This window comes from Amblyomma americanum, chromosome 2 (genome assembly GCF_052857255.1).
Source record: "Amblyomma americanum isolate KBUSLIRL-KWMA chromosome 2, ASM5285725v1, whole genome shotgun sequence".
Lineage (NCBI taxonomy): Eukaryota > Metazoa > Arthropoda > Arachnida > Ixodida > Ixodidae > Amblyomma > Amblyomma americanum.
This window is the reverse complement of record NC_135498.1, coordinates 212,949,381-212,966,090: the sequence shown is the minus strand read 5'-3', so window position 1 is coordinate 212,966,090 and position 16,710 is coordinate 212,949,381.

Below are 16,710 nucleotides of genomic sequence, written 5' to 3'. Positions count from 1 at the left end.
AGCAAGCAGCAGCAGCATGAAGCAGAAGCAGCAAGCAGCAGCAGCAGCAGCAATCAGCAGCAAGCAGCAAGGAGCAGAAAACAGCAGCAAGCGGCAGCAAGCAGCAGCAAGCAGCCAGCAGCAGCTGCAGCAGCAAGCAGCAGCAGCAGCAGGAAGCAGCGGCAGCCCAAGCAGCAGCAAATAGCAGCAGCAGCAGTAAGCAGCAGGAGCAGCAAGCAGCAGCAGCAGCAGCAAGCATCAGCAGCAAGCAGCAGCAGCAGCAAGCAGCAAGCAGCAGCAATCAACAGCAGCAGCAGCAAGCAGCAGCAGCAATCAACAGCAGCAGCGCGAAGCAGCAGCAGCAAGCAGCAAGCAGCAGCAGCGAGCAGCAGCACATAGCAGCAGCAGCAGCAAGCAGCATATGCAGCAGCAAACAGCAGCAGTTGCAGCAAGCAGCATCAAGCAGCAGCAAGCAGCAGCGGCAGCGAGAAGCAAGAAGCCGCAGCAGCAGCAGCAAGTAGCAGCAGCAGCAGCAAGCAACAGCAGCAAGCAGCAGCAAGCAGCAGCAACAAGAAGCAGCAGCAAGCAGCAGCTGCAGCAGCAAACAGCAGCAGTTGCAGCAAGCAGAAGCAGCAGCAGCAGGCAGTAGCAGCAGCAAGCAGCAGCTGCAGCAGCAAACAGCAGCAGTTGAGCAAGCAGCAGCAGCAAGCAGCAGCAGCAAGCGGCAACAGCAGCAGCAGCAGCAGCAGCAAGCAGCAGCAAGCAGCAGCAGCAGCAGCAGCAGCAGCAGCAAGGAGCAGCAAGGAGCAGCAAGGAGCAAGGAGCAGTAAACAGCAGCAAGCAGCAGCAGCAAGCAGCAAGCGGCAGCAAGCAGCAGCAAGCAGACAGCAGCAGCAGCCGCAGCAAGCAGCAGCAGCAGCGAGCAGCAGCAGCAGGAAGCAGCAGCAGCGGCAAGCAGCAGCAGCAAAAATCAGCTGCAGCAGCAGCAGTAAGCAGCAGCCGCAAGCAGCAGCAGCAGCAGCAAGCAGCAGGCAGCAGCAATCAACAGCAGCAGCAGCAAGCAGCTAGCAAACAACAGCAGCAGCAGCAGCAGCAAGCAGCAGCAGCAAACAGCAGCAGCAAACAGCAGCAAGCAGCAGCAGCGAGCAGCAGCATATAGGAGCAGCAGCAGCAGCAGCAAACAGCAGCAGTTGCAGCAAGCAGCAGCAGCAGCAAGCAACAACAGCAGAAAATAGCAGCAGCCGCAAGCAGCAGCAGCAGCAAACAGCAGCAGTTGCAGCAAGCAGCAGCAGCGAGACGCACAGCAGCCGCGAGCAGCAGCAGCAGCAGCGAGTAGCAGCAGCAGCAGCAGCAAGCAGCAGCAAGCAGCAAGGAGCAGCAAACAGCAGCAGCATGAAGCAGAAGCAGCAAGCAGCAACAGCAGCAAGCAGCAGCAGTAGCCAATAGCAGCAGCAGTAAGCAGCCGCAGCAAGCAGCAGCAAGCATGAGCAAGCAGCAGCAGCAGCATCAAGCAGCAGCAAGCAGCAAGCGGCAGCAACTAGCAGCAAGCAGCAGCAAGCAGCCAGCAGCAGCTGCAGCAGCAAGCAGCAGCAGCAGGAAGCAGCGGCAGCCCAAGCAGCAGCAGTAAGCAGCAGGAGCAGCAAGCAGCAGCAGCAAGCAGCAGCAGCAGCAGGAAGCAGCAGCAGCAGCAAGCAGCAGCAGCAGCAGCAAGCAGCATATGCAGCAGCAGCAGCAAGCAGCAGCAAGCAGCAGCAGCAAGCAGCAAGCGGCAGCAACTAGCAGCAAGCAGCAGCAAGCAGCCAGCAGCAGCTGCAGCAGCAAGCAGCAGCAGCAGGAAGCAGCGGCAGCCCAAGCAGCAGCAAATAGCAGCAGTAAGCAGCAGGAGCAGCAAGCAGCAGCAGCAAGCAGCAGCAGCAGCAGGAAGCAGCAGCAGCAGCAAGCAGCAGCAGCAGCAGCAAGCAGCATATGCAGCAGCAAACAGCAGCAGTTGCAGCAAGCAGCAGCAAGCGGCAGCAAGCAGCAGCCAGCAGCCGCAGTAGCAGCACCAGCAAGCACCAGCAAGCAGCAGCAGCAGCAGCAGCAGCAGCAGCAGCAGGAGCAGCAGCAGCAGCAGCAGCAGCAGCAGCAGCAGCAGCCAGCAGCCGCAGTAGCAGCACCAGCAAGCACCAGCAAGCAGCAGCAGCAGCAGCAGCAGCAGCAAGAAGCAGCAAGCCGCAAGCAGCAGCAGCAAGCAGCAGCAAGCAGCAAGGAGCAGCAAGCAGCAGCAAACAACAGCAAGCTGCAGCAAGCGGCAGCAAGCAGCAGCAAGCAGCAGCAGAAAGTAGGAGTAGCAGCAGCAAGCAGCATCAGTAGCGAGCAGAAGCAAGCAGCAGCAGCAGGAAGCCGCAGCAGCAGCAAGAAGAAGCAGTAGCAAGCCGCAGCAGCAGCAGGCAGCAGCAGCAGCAGTAGGCAGCCGCAGCAAGCAGCAGCAGCAAGCAGCAGCTAGCAGCAAAAGCAAGCAGCAGCAGCAAGCAGAACAGCAGCAGCAAGCAGAACAGCAGCAGCAAGCAAAACAGCAGCAGCAAGCAGCAGCAGCAGCAGCAGCAGCAGGAAGCAGCAGCAGCAGCAAGCAGCAGAAGCAGCAGCAGCAACAAGCAGCAAGCGGCAGCAAGCAGCAAGCAGCAGCAGCAGCAGCAGCAAGCAGCATCAGCAGCGAGCAGCAGCAAGCAGCAGCAGGAAGCAGCAGCAGCATGCAGCAGCAAGCAGCAGCAGCAGCAATCAGCAGCAAGCAGCAGCAGCAGCAGCAGCAAGCAGCAGCGGCAGGAAGCAGCAGCAGCAGCAGCAAGCAGCAGCAGCAGCAAGTAGCAGCAGCAGCAAGCAGCAGCAAACAGCAGCAGCAAACAGCAGCAGCAAGCAGCAAACAGCAGCGGCAGCAAGCAGCAGCAGCAGCAGCAGGAAGCAGCAGCAGCAGCGGCAGCAAGAAGCAGCAGCACCAGCAAGCAGCAGCAAGCAGCAGGAGCAGCAAGCAGCAGCAGCAAGCAGCAGTAGCAGCAGCAAGCAGCAGCAGCAGCGAGCAGCAGCGAGCAGCAGCAAACAGCAGCGGCAGGAAGCAGCAGCAGCAGGAAGCAGCAGCAGCAGGAAGCAGCAGCAGCAGCAAAAATCAGCAGCAGCAGCAGGCAGCAGCAGCAGCAAACAGCAGCAGCAGCAGCGAGCAGCAGCAGCAGCAAGCAGCAGCAGCATATAACAGCAACTGCAGCAAACAGCAGCTGCAGCAGCAAACAGCAGCTGCAGCAGCAAACAGCAGCAGTTGCAGCAAGCAGCAGCAGCATAGCAAGCAGCAACAGCAGCAGCAGCAGCAGCAAGCAGCAGTAGCAGCTGCAAGCAGCAGCAGCAGCAAGCAGCATCAGCAGCGAGCAGCAGCAAGCAGCAGCAGCAGCAAGCAGCAGCAGCATGAAGCAGAAGCAGCAAGCAGCAGCAGCAGCAAGCAGCAGCAGCAGCAATCAGCAGCAAGCAGCAAGGAGCAGATAACAGCAGCAAGCGGCAGCAAGCAGCAGCAAGCAGCCAGCAGCAGCTGCAGCAGCAAGCAGCAGCAGCAGCAGGAAGCAGCGGCAGCCCAAGCAGCAGCAAATAGCAGCAGCAGCAGTAAGCAGCAGGAGCAGCAAGCAGCAGCAGCAGCAGCAAGCATCAGCAGCAAGCAGCAGCAGCAGCAAGCAGCAAGCAGCAGCAATCAACAGCAGCAGCAGCAAGCAGCAGCAGCAATCAACAGCAGCAGCGCGAAGCAGCAGCAGCGAGCAGCAGCACATAGCAGCAGCAGCAGCAAGCAGCATATGCAGCAGCAAACAGCAGCAGTTGCAGCAAGCAGCATCAAGCAGCAGCAAGCAGCAGCGGCAGCGAGAAGCAAGAAGCCGCAGCAGCAGCAGCAAGTAGCAGCAGCAGCAGCAAGCAACAGCAGCAAGCAGCAGCAAGCAGCAGCAACAAGAAGCAGCAGCAAGCAGCAGCTGCAGCAGCAAACAGCAGCAGTTGCAGCAAGCAGAAGCAGCAGCAGCAGGCAGTAGCAGCAGCAAGCAGCAGCTGCAGCAGCAAACAGCAGCAGTTGCAGCAAGCAGCAGCAGCAAGCAGCAGCAGCAAGCGGCAACAGCAGCAGCAGCAGCAGCAGCAGCAGCAGCAGCAGCAGCAGCAGCAGCAGCAGCAGCAGCAGCAAGCAGCAGCAGCAGCAGCAGCAGCAGCAGCAGAAGCAGCAGCAGCAGCAGCAGCAGCAGCAGCAGCAGCAGCAGCAGCAGCAGCAGCAGCAGAAGCAGCAGCAGCAGCAAGGAGCAGCAAGGAGCAAGGAGCAGTAAACAGCAGCAAGCAGCAGCAGCAAGCAGCAAGCGGCAGCTAGCAGCAGCAAGCAGACAGCAGCAGCAGCCGCAGCAAGCAGCAGCAGCAGCGAGCAGCAGCAAGCAGCAGCAGCAGCAGCAGCAGGAAGCAGCAGCAGCGGCAAGCAGCAGCAGCAAAAATCAGCTACAGCAGCAGCAGTAAGCAGCAGCCGCAAGCAGCAGCAGCAGCAAGCAGCAGGCAGCAGCAATCAACAGCAGCAGCAGCATCATCATCATCATCATCAGCCTTACTACACCCACTGCAGGGCAAAGGCCTCTCCCATGTCTCTCCAATTAACCCTATCCTTTGCCAGCTGCATCCACCCTTTTCCTGCAAACTTCTTAATCTCATCCGCCCACCTAACCTTCTGCCGCCCCCTGCTACGCTTACTTTCTCTTGGAACCCATTCCGTTACCCTTAAAGACCAGCGGTTATCCTGCCTTCGCATTACATGCCCTGCCCAAGCCCATTTCTTTCTCTTGATTTCGACTAGAATGTCATTAACCCGTGTTTGTTCTCTCACCCACTCTGCCCGCTTCCGATCTCTTAACGTTACACCTATCATTTTTCTTTCCATGGCTCGCTGCGTTGTCCTTAACTTAAGCTGAACTCTTTTCGTTAGCCTCCACGTTTCTGCCCCGTAGGTGAGTACCGGTAAGATCATGCTGTTGTACACTTTCCTCTTGAGGGAAATTGGTAAACTGCCACTCATGATCTGCCAGAATTTGCCATATGCGCTCCACCCCATTCTTATCCTTCTAGTTATCTCCCTCTCATGATCAGGATCAGCTGTCACTACCTGCCCTAAGTAGACGTATTCCGGCACAATTTCTAGGCTCTCGCTGCCAATTGTGAACTGTTGTTCCCTTGCTAGGCTGTTGAACATTATCTTGGTTTTCTGCATGTTAATTTTTAGACCCATCGATCTGCTCTGCCTGTCTAACTCGTTGATCATGATTTGCAGTTCACCTCCTGAGTGACTCAGCAAGGCAATGTCATCAGCAAATCGCAGATTATTTAGGTATTCTCCATTTATTCTTATTCCCAACTGTTCCCAATTCAGGCCTCGAAATACCTCCTGCAAACATGCGGTGAACAGCATTGGCGAGATCGTGTCTCCTTGCCTGACGCCCTTTCTTATTGGAATTTTATTGCTGACTTTATGCAGGACTATAGTAGCTGTGCAGTTGCTATATATATCTTCCAGTATTTTTACATAAGGCTCTTCTACCCCCTGATTACGCAATGCCTGTATGACTGCTGAGGTTTCCACTGAGTCGAATGCTTTCTCGTAATCAATGAAAGCTATATATAGAGGTTGGTTATATTCTGCGCATTTCTCTATCACCTGATTGATAGCGTGAATATGATCTATTGTGGAATATCCTTTACGAAAGCCTGCCTGATCATTTGGTTGATTAAAGTCTAACGTTGCCCTGACTCTATTAGCGATTACCTTAGTAAGTACTTTGTAGGCAACGGATAGTAAGCTGATCGGCCTGTAATTTTTCAAGTCCTTGGCGTCTCCCTTCTTATGAATTAAGATAATGTTTGCATTCTTCCAAGCTTCTGGTACAGTCGAGGTCATAAGGCATTGCGTATACAGGGTGGCTAGTTTTTCTAGCACGATGTCCCCTCCATCCTTCAACAGATCTGCTGTTACCTGATCCTCCCCAGCTGCTTTTCCCCTTTTCATTGCTTCTAAGGCTTTCTTTACTTCATCTTTCGTTACTGGCGGGATGACGCATTGCTGTGCACTGCTGTCTTTCTCATTAGCGCTCTGATTACATTGGCTACTGTATAGGTCTGTATAGAACTCTTCGGCTACGTTAACTATCTTATCCATATTGCTAATGACATTGCCCTGCTTGTCTCTTAATGCATACATCTGGTTTTTACCTATGCCTAGTTTCCTCTTCACTGTTTTTAGGCTACCTCGTTCTTTATAGCATGCTCGATTCTTTCCATATTAAACTTCCTTATGTCGGCTACCTTGCGCTTATTTATTAACTTTGATAGCTCCGTTAGTTCTATTCTATCGGTAGTGTTAGATGCCTTCATGTTTTGGCGCTTCTTAATCAGATCTTTCGTCACCTGAGATAGCTTCCCGGTATCTTTTCGAACTGTCCTGCCGCCTACTTCTACTGCGCACTCCGTAATTATTGATGTCAGATTATCGTGCATTGAATTAACATCAAGATCATCTTCCTCAGTTAAAGCCGAGTATCTGTTTTGCAGCGCTATCCTAAACTCCTGTGCTTTCCCTCTTATGGCTAACTCGTTAATGGTCTTCTTCTTCGATAGCTTCTTCCGTTCCCTCTTCAAGTCTAAGCTAATTCTAGACCTTACCATTCTATGGTCGCTGCAACGCACCCTTCCGAGGACGGCCACATCCTGAATGATGCCAGGTTTAGCGCATAGTATGAAGTCGATTTCATTTTTAATCTCACCATTGGGGCTCTTCCAGGTCCATTTCCTGTTTTCTCGTTTGCGGAAGAAGGTATTCATGATCCGTAAATTATTTCTATCCGCGAATTCGACTAATAACTCTCCCCTGCTATTTCTAGAGCCTATCCCATAGTCACCTACCGCGTGGTCGTCAGCCTGCTTCTTGCCCACCTTCGCATTGAAGTCGCCCATCAGTACAGCGATGTAATGCAGTACAGCGATATAATGCAGCGATGGCGTAGAGGTAGAACATCCGCCTCGCATGCAAGAGGACCGGGGTTCAAATCCTGGTGCCGCGCAATTCTCCACCGGGTTTAAAAAAAAAATCCGCGTGTTGATGGAATTGCATAACCAGGCCTGGAGTGCGGCCTGATCTCGGTGACCAAAAACCGACAACGCACTCCCTCACCAGAGCAGGATTTGGCCACCCTGGTGTAGTACTTGGCCACAACCTTCTATGATCAAACCAATTAGCCCTCGGCCCTCAGTCCCCAGCGGCTGCAGAGCAACTGACCACGGCGGCGGTCAGACCTGTGACGCAGCGGAGGGTGCTAAGAATCACTGGCTCCGGACAGGCCGCCATTGGAATCTGAACCTGGCAACGTTTAACGCTAGAACTTTAGCTAGTGAGGCTAGCCTAGCAGTGCTGTTTGAGGAACTAGCGGGAATTAAATGGGATGTGATAGGGCTTAGCGAAGTTAGGAGGACAGGTGAGGCGTATACAGTACTAAAGGACGGACACATACTGTGCTATCGCGGGTTAGAGGATAGACGAGAACTAGGTGTGGGTTTCCTCATTAATAAGGATATAGCTGGCAACGTAGAGGAGCTCTACAGTATTAACGAGAGGGTAGCAGCTATAGTAATTAGGCTGAATAGGAGGTACAAGCTGAAAGTGGTGCAGGCCTACGCACCCACATCCAGCCATGATGACCAGACCGTTGAAAGCTTCTATGAGGACGTAGAATCAGCAATGAATAAAGTAAAATCGCAGTACACGCAGCAGAAGCAAGCAGCTAGCAATCAACAGCAGCAGCAGCAGCAAGCAGCAGCAGCAAACAGCAGCAGGAAACAGCAGCAAGCAGCAGCAGCGAGCAGCAGCATATAGGAGCAGCAGCAGCAGCAGCAAACAGCAGCAGTTGCAGCAAGCAGCAGCAGCAGCAAGCAACAACAGCAGAAAATAGCAGCAGCCGCAAGCAGCAGCAGCAGCAAACAGCAGCAGTTGCAGCAAGCAGCAGCAGCGAGCAGCACAGCAGCCGCGAGCAGCAGCAGCAGCAGCGAGCAGCAGCAACAGCAAGCAGCAGCAAGCAGCAAGGAGCAGCAAACAGCAGCAGCATGAAGCAGAAGCAGCAAGCAGCAACAGCAGCAAGCAGCAGCAGTAGCCAATAGCAGCAGCAAGCAGCAGCAGCAGCAGTAAGCAGCCGCAGCAAGCAGCAGCAAGCATGAGCACGCAGCAGCAGCAGCAGCAGCAGCAAGCAGCAGCAAGCAGCAGCAGCAAGCAGCAAGCGGCAGCAACTAGCAGCAAGCAGCACCAAGCAGCCAGCAGCAGCTGCAGCAGCAAGCGGCAGCAGCAGGAAGCAGCGGCAGCCCAAGCAGCAGCATATAGCAGCAGTAAGCAGCAGGAGCAGCAAGCAGCAGCAGCAAGCAGCAGCAGCAGCAGGAAGCAGCAGCAGCAGCAAGCAGCAGCAGCAAGCAGCAAGCAGCAGCAATAAACAGCAGCAGCAGCAAGCAGCAGCAGCAATCAACAGCAGTAGCAGCAAGCAGCAGCAGCAAACAGCAGCAGCAGCAAGCAGCAAGCAGCAAGCAGCAGCAGCGAGCAGCACCAGCAAGCAGCAGCAGCAGCAGCAGCAGCAGCAGCAGCAGCAGCAGCAGCAGCAGCAGCAGCAATCAGCAGCAGTTGCAGCAAGCAACAACAGCAGCAATTAGCAGCAGCCGCAAGCAGCAGCAGCAGCAAACAGCAGCAGTTGCAGCAAGCAGCAGCAGCAGCAGCAGCAGCGAGCAGCACAGCAGCCGCAAGCAGCAGCAGCAGCGAGCAGCAGCAGCAGCAAGCAGCAGCAAGCAGCAAGGAGCAGCAAACAGCAGCAGCAAGCAGCAAGCGGCAGCAAGCGGCAGCAAGCAGCCAGCAGCAGCAGCCGCAGCAAGCAGCAGCAGCAGCAAGCGGCAGCAAGCAGCCAGCAGCCGCAGGAAGCAGCAGCAGCAGCAAGCAGCAGCACAGCAGCAGCAGTAAGCATCAGCAGCAAGCAGCAGCAGCAAGAAGCAGCGGCAGCAGCAGCAAACAGCAGCAGCAATCACCCGCAGCAGCAGCAAGCAGCAGCAGCAAACAACAGCAGCAGCAGCAAGCAGCAGCAGCAAACAGCAGCAGCAGCAAGCAGCAGCAGCGAACAGCAGCATATAGCAGCAGCAGCAGCAGCAGCAGCAGCAGCAGCAGCAGCAGCAGCAGCAGCAGCAGCAGCAGCAAACAGCAGCAGTTGCAGCAAGCAGCAGAAAGTATCAAGAAGCAACAGCAGCAGCAGCAGCAAGAAGAAGCAGCAGCAGCAGCAAGCAGCAGCACCAGCAAGCAGCATCAGCAGCGAGCAGAAGCAAGCAGCAGCAGCAGGAAGCGGCAGCAGCAGTAGCAAGCAGCAGCAGCAGTAAGCAGCCGAAGCAAGCAGCAGCAGCAAGCAGCAGCAAGCAGCAGCAGCAGCAGCAGCAAGCAGCATAAGCAGCAAGCAGCAGCAGCAGCAAGCAGCAAGGAGCAGCAGCAGGCAGCAGCAAGCAGCCAGCAGCAGCGAGCAGCAGGAAGCAGCAGCAGGAGCAGCAAACAGCAGCAGCAGCATGAAGCAGAAGCAGCAAGCAGCAGCAGTAGCAAATAGCAGCAGCAAGCAGCAGCAGCAGCAGCAAGCAGCAGCAGCAAGCAGCAGCAGCATGAAGCAGAAGCAGCAAGCAGCAGCAGCAGCAGCAATCAGCAGCAAGCAGCAAGGAGCAGAAAACAGCAGCAAGCGGCAGCAAGCAGCAGCAAGCAGCCAGCAGCAGCTGCAGCAGCAAACAGCAGCAGCGAGCAGCAGCAGCAGCAAGCAGCAGCAGCATATAACAGCAACTGCAGCAAACAGCAGCTGCAGCAGCAAACAGCAGCAGTTGCAGCAAGCAGCAGCAGCATAGCAAGCAGCAACAGCAGCAGCAGCAGCAGCAAGCAGCAGTAGCAGCTGCAAGCAGCAGCAGCAGCAAGCAGCATCAGCAGCGAGCAGCAGCAAGCAGCAGCAGCAGCGAGCAGCAGCGAGCAGCAGCAAGCAGCAGCGGCAGGAAGCAGCAGCAGCAGGAAGCAGCAGCAGCAGCAAGCAGCAGCAGCAGCAGCAAAAATCAGCAGCAGCAGCTGGCAGCAGCAGCAGCAGCAAACAGCAGCAGCAGCAGCGAGCAGCAGCAGCAAGCAGCAGCAGCATATAACAGCAACTGCAGCAAGCAGCAGCTGCAGCAGCAAACAGCAGCAGTTGCAGGAAGCAGCAGCAGCATAGCAAGCAGCAACAGCAGCAGCAGCAGCAGCAAGCAGCAGTAGCAGCTGCAAGCAGCAGCAGCAGCAAGCAGCATCAGCAGCGAGCAGCAGCAAGCTGCAGCAGCAAGCAGCAGCGGCATGAAGCAGAAGCAGCAAGCAGCAGCAGCAAGCAGCAGCAGTAAGCAGCCGCAGCAAGCAGCAGCAGCATAGCAAGCAGCAACAGCAGCAGCAGCAGCAGCAGCAGCAGCAAGAAGCAGCAGCAGCAAGCAGCAGCAGCGGCAAGCAGCATCAGCAGCGAGCAGCAGCAAGCAGCTGCAGCATGAAGCAGAAGCAGCTAGCAGAAGCAGCACCAAGCAGCATCAGCAAGCAGCCCCAAGCAGCAGCAACAGCAAGCAGCAGCAGCAGCAGCAGCAGCAAGCAGCAGCAAGCAGCAAGGAGCAGAAAACAGCAGCAAGCGGCAGCAAGCAGCAGCAAGCAGCCAGCAGCAGCTGCAGCAGCAAGCAGCAGCAGCAGGAAGCAGCGGCAGCCCAAGCAGCAGCAAATAGCAGCAGCAGCAGTAAGCAGCAGGAGCAGCAAGCAGCAGCAGCAGCAGCAAGCATCAGCAGCAAGCAGCAGCAGCAGCAAGCAGCAAGCAGCAGCAATCAACAGCAGCAGCAGCAAGCAGCAGCAATCAACAGCAGCAGCGCGAAGCAGCAGCAGCAAACAGCAGCAGCAAGCAGCAAGCAGCAGCAGCAGCAAGCAGCATATGCAGCAGCAAACAGCAGCAGTTGCAGCAAGCAGCAGCAAGCAGCAGCAAGCAGCAGCAAGCAGCAGCAGCAAACAGCAGCAGCAGCAAGCAGCATCAAGCATCAGCAGCGAGCAGCAGCAAGCAGCAGCAGTAGCAGGCATTAGCAGCAGCAAGCAGCAGCAGCAGCCAGCAGCAGCAGTAGAAGTAGCAGCAAACAGCAGCAGCAGCAGCAGCAGCAAACAGCAGCATTTTCAGCAAGCAGCAGCAGAAGCAAGCAACAGCAAATAGCAGCAGCAGCAGCAGCAAGCAGCAGCAAACAGCAGCAGCAAACAGCAGCAGCAAACAGCAGCAAGCAGCAGCAGCGAGCAGCAGCATATAGGAGCAGCAGCAGCAGCAGCAAACAGCAGCAGTTGCAGCAAGCAGCAGCAGCAGCAAGCAACAACAGCAGCAAATAGCAGCAGCCGCAAGCAGCAGCAGCAGCAAACAGCAGCAGCGAGCAGCACAGCAGCCGCGAGCAGCAGCAGCAGCAGCAGCAGCAGCGAGCAGCAGCAGCAGCAGCAGCAGCAAGCAGCAGCAAGCAGCAAGGAGCAGCAAACAGCAGCAGCATGAAGCAGAAGCAGCAAGCAGCAGCAGCAGCAAGCAGCAGCAGTAGCCAATAGCAGCAGCAAGCAGCAGCAGCAGTAAGCAGCCGCAGCAAGCAGCAGCAAGCATGAGCAAGCAGCAGCAGCAGCAGCAGCAAGCAGCAGCAAGCAGCAAGGACCAGAAAACAGCAGCAAGCAGCAGCAGCAAGCAGCAAGCGGCAGCAACTAGCAGCAAGCAGCAGCAAGCAGCCAGCAGCAGCTGCAGCAGCAAGCAGCAGCAGCAGGAAGCAGCGGCAGCCCAAGCAGCAGCAAATAGCAGCAGTAAGCAGCAGGAGCAGCAAGCAGCAGCAGCAAGCAGCAGCAGCAGCAGCAAGCAGCAGCAGCAAGCAGCAAGCAGCAGCAATAAACAGCAGCAGCAGCAAGCAGCAGCAGCAATCAACAGCAGCAGCAGCAAGCAGCAAGCAGCAGCAGCGAGCAGCAGCACATAGCAGCAGCAGCAAGCATCATCATCATCATCATCATCATCATCAGCCTTACTACACCCACTGCAGGGCAAAGGCCTCTCCCATGTCTCTCCAATTAACCCTATCCTTTGTCAGCTGCATCCACCCTTTGCCTGCAAACTTCTTAATCTCATCCGCCTACCTAACCTTCTGCCGCCCCCTGCTACGCTTACTTTCTCTTGGAACCCACTCCGTTACCCTTAAAGACCAGCGGTTATCCTGCCTTCGCATTACATGCCCTGCCCAAGCCCATTTCTTTCTCTTGATTTCGACTAGGATGTCATTAACCCGTGTTTGTTCCCTCACCCACTCTGCCCGCTTCCGATCTCTTAACGTTACACCTATCATTTTTCTTTCCATGGCTCGCTGCGTTGTCCTTAACTTAAGCTGAACTCTTTTCGTTAGCCTCCACGTTTCTGCCCCGTAGGTGAGTACCGGTAAGATTATGCGGTTGTACACTTTCCTCTTGAGGGAAATTGGTAAACTGCCACTCATGATCTGCGAGAATTTGCCATATGCGCTCCACCCCATTCTTATCCTTTTAGTTATCTCCCTCTCATGATCCGGATCAGCTGTCACTACCTGCCCAAAGTAGACGTATTCCGGGACAATTTCTAGGCTCTCCCTGCCAACTGTGAACTGTTGTTCCCTTGCTAGGCTGTTGAACATTACCTTGGTTTTCTGCATGTTAATTTTTAGACCCATCGATCTGCTCTGCCTCTCTAACTCGTTGATCATGATTTGCAGTTCACCTCCTGAGTGACTCAGCAAGGCAATGTCATCAGCAAATCGCAGAATATTTAGGTATTCTCCATTTATTCTTATTCCCAACTGTTCCCAATTCAGGCCTCGAAAAGCCTCCTGTAAACATGCGGTGAACAGCATTGGCGAGATCGTGTCTCCTTGCCTGACACCCTTCCTTATTGGAATTTTATTGCTGACTTTATGGAGGACTATAGTAGCTGTGCAGTTGCTATATATATCTTCCAGTATTTTGACATAAGGCTCTTCTACCCCCTGATTACGCAATGCCTGTATGACTGCTGAGGTTTCCACTGAGCAAGCAGCATATGCAGCAGCAAACAGCAGCAGCAGCAGCAGCAGCAGCAGCAGCAGCAGCAGCAGCAAGCAGCAGCAGCAAGCAGCAGCAAGCAGCAGCAGCAGCAAGCAGCAGCAGCAAGCAGCAGCAAGCAGCAGCAGCAGCAGCAGCAGCAGCAGCAGCAGCAGCAGCAGCCGCAGCAGCAGCAGCAGCAGCAGCAGCAGCAGCAGCAGCAGCAGCAGCAGCAGCAGCAGCAGCAGCAAGCAGCAGCAGCAGCAGCAGCAGCAGCAGCAGCTGGAGCAGCAGCAGCAGCAGCAGCAGCTGGAGCAGCAGCAGCAGCAGCAGCAGCAGCAGCAGCAGCAGCAGCAGCAGCAGCAGCAGAAAGCACCAGCAGCAAGCAGCAGCAGGCGCAAGCAGCACAAGCAGCAAGCAGCAGGAGCAGCAGCAAGCAGCAGCAAGCCGCAAGCAGCAGCAGCAAGCAGCAGCAAGCAGCAAGGAGCAGCAAGCAGCAGCAAACAACAGCAAGCTGCAGCAAGCGGCAGCAAGCAGCAGCAAGCAGCAGCAGCAGCGAGAAGCAGCAAGCCGCAGCAGCAGCAGCAAGTAGCAGCAGCAGCAGCAAGCAACAGCAGCAAGCAGCAGCAAGCAGCAGCAACAAGAAGCAGCAGCAAGCAGCAGCATCAGCAGCAGCAAGCAGCAGCTGCAGCAGCAAACAGCAGCAGTTGCAGCAAGCAGAAGCAGCAGCAGCAGGCAGTAGCAGCAGCAAGCAGCAGCAGCAGCAGCAGCAGTAGCAAATAGCAGCAGCAAGCAGCAGCAGCAGCAGCAAGCAGCAGCAGCAAGCAGCAGCAGCATGAAGCAGAAGCAGCAAGCAGCAGCAGCAGCAAGCAGCAGCAGCAGCAGCAATCAGCAACAAGCAGCAAGGAGCAGAAAACAGCAGCAAGCGGCAGCAAGCAGCAGCAAGCAGCCAGCAGCAGCTGCAGCAGCAAACAGCAGCAGCGAGCAGCAGCAGCAGCAAGCAGCAGCAGCATATAACAGCAACTGCAGCAAACAGCAGCTGCAGCAGCAAACAGCAGCAGTTGCAGCAAGCAGCAGCAGCATAGCAAGCAGCAACAGCAGCAGCAGCAGCAGCAAGCAGCAGTAGCAGCTGCAAGCAGCAGCAGCAGCAAGCAGCAGCAGCAGCGAGCAGCAGCAAGCAGCAGCAGCAGCGAGCAGCAGCGAGCAGCAGCAAGCAGCAGCGGCAGGAAGCAGCAGCAGCAGCAAGCAGCAGCAGCAGCAGCAAAAATCAGCAGCAGCAGCTGGCAGCAGCAGCAGCAGCAAACAGCAGCAGCAGCAGCGAGCAGCAGCAGCAAGCAGCAGCAGCATATAACAGCAACTGCAGCAAGCAGCAGCTGCAGCAGCAAACAGCAGCAGTTGCAGGAAGCAGCAGCAGCATAGCAAGCAGCAACAGCAGCAGCAGCAGCAGCAAGCAGCAGTAGCAGCTGCAAGCAGCAGCAGCAGCAAGCAGCATCAGCAGCGAGCAGCAGCAAGCTGCAGCAGCAAGCAGCAGCGGCATGAAGCAGAAGCAGCAAGCAGCAGCAGCAAGCAGCAGCAGCAGCAGTAAGCAGCCGCAGCAAGCAGCAGCAGCATAGCAAGCAGCAACAGCAGCAGCAGCAGCAGCAGCAGCAAGAAGCAGCAAGAAGCAGCAGCAGCAAGCAGCAGCAGCGGCAAGCAGCATCAGCAGCGAGCAGCAGCAAGCAGCTGCAGCATGAAGCAGAAGCAGCTAGCAGAAGCAGCACCAAGCAGCATCAGCAAGCAGCCCCAAGCAGCAGCAACAGCAAGCAGCAGCAGCAGCAGCAGCAGCAGCAGCAGCAGCAGCAAGCAGCAGCAAGCAGCAAGGAGCAGAAAACAGCAGCAAGCGGCAGCAAGCAGCAGCAAGCAGCCAGCAGCAGCTGCAGCAGCAAGCAGCAGCAGCAGGAAGCAGCGGCAGCCCAAGCAGCAGCAAATAGCAGCAGCAGCAGTAAGCAGCAGGAGCAGCAAGCAGCAGCAGCAGCAGCAAGCATCAGCAGCAAGCAGCAGCAGCAGCAAGCAGCAAGCAGCAGCAATCAACAGCAGCAGCAGCAAGCAGCAGCAATCAACAGCAGCAGCGCGAAGCAGCAGCAGCAAACAGCAGCAGCAAGCAGCAAGCAGCAGCAGCAGCAGCAGCAGCAAGCAGCATATGCAGCAGCAAACAGCAGCAGTTGCAGCAAGCAGCAGCAAGCAGCAGCAGCAAACAGCAGCAGCAGCAAGCAGCACCAAGCATCAGCAGCGAGCAGCAGCAAGCAGCAGCAGTAGCAGGCATTAGCAGCAGCAAGCAGCAGCAGCAGCCAGCAGCAGCAGTAGAAGCAGCAGCAAACTGCAGCAGCAGCAGCAGCAGCAAACAGCAGCATTTTCAGCAAGCAGCAGCAGAAGCAAGCAACAGCAAATAGCAGCAGCAGCAGCAGCAAGCAGCAGCAAACAGCAGCAGCAAACAGCAGCAGCAAACAGCAGCAAGCAGCAGCAGCGAGCAGCAGCATATAGGAGCAGCAGCAGCAGCAGCAAACAGCAGCAGTTGCAGCAAGCAGCAGCAGCAGCAAGCAACAACAGCAGCAAATAGCAGCAGCCGCAAGCAGCAGCAGCAGCAACCAGCAGCAGCGAGCAGCACAGCAGCCGCGAGCAGCAGCAGCAGCAGCAGCAGCAGCGAGCAGCAGCAGCAGCAGCAGCAGCAAGCAGCAGCAAGCAGCAAGGAGCAGCAAACAGCAGCAGCATGAAGCAGAAGCAGCAAGCAGCAGCAGCAGCAAGCAGCAGCAGTAGCCAATAGCAGCAGCAAGCAGCAGCAGCAGCAGTAAGCAGCCGCAGCAAGCAGCAGCAAGCATGAGCAAGCAGCAGCAGCAGCAGCAGCAAGCAGCAGCAAGCAGCAAGGACCAGAAAACAGCAGCAAGCAGCAGCAGCAAGCAGCAAGCGGCAGCAACTAGCAGCAAGCAGCAGCAAGCAGCCAGCAGCAGCTGCAGCAGCAAGCAGCAGCAGCAGGAAGCAGCGGCAGCCCAAGCAGCAGCAAATAGCAGCAGTAAGCAGCAGTAGCAGCAAGCAGCAGCAGCAAGCAGCAGCAGCAGCAGCAAGCAGCAGCAGCAAGCAGCAAGCAGCAGCAATAAACAGCAGCAGCAGCAAGCAGCAGCAGCAATCAACAGCAGCAGCAATCAACAGCAGCAGCAGCAAGCAGCAAGCAGCAGCAGCGAGCAGCAGCACATAGCAGCAGCAGCAAGCATCATCATCATCATCATCATCATCATCAGCCTTACTACACCCACTGCAGGGCAAAGGCCTCTCCCATGTCTCTCCAATTAACCCTATCCTTTGTCAGCTGCATCCACCCTTTGCCTGCAAACTTCTTAATCTCATCCGCCTACCTAACCTTCTGCCGCCCCCTGCTACGCTTACTTTCTCTTGGAACCCACTCCGTTACCCTTAAAGACCAGCGGTTATCCTGCCTTCGCATTACATGCCCTGCCCAAGCCCATTTCTTTCTCTTGATTTCGACTAGGATGTCATTAACCCGTGTTTGTTCCCTCACCCACTCTGCCCGCTTCCGATCTCTTAACGTTACACCTATCATTTTTCTTTCCATGGCTCGCTGCGTTGTC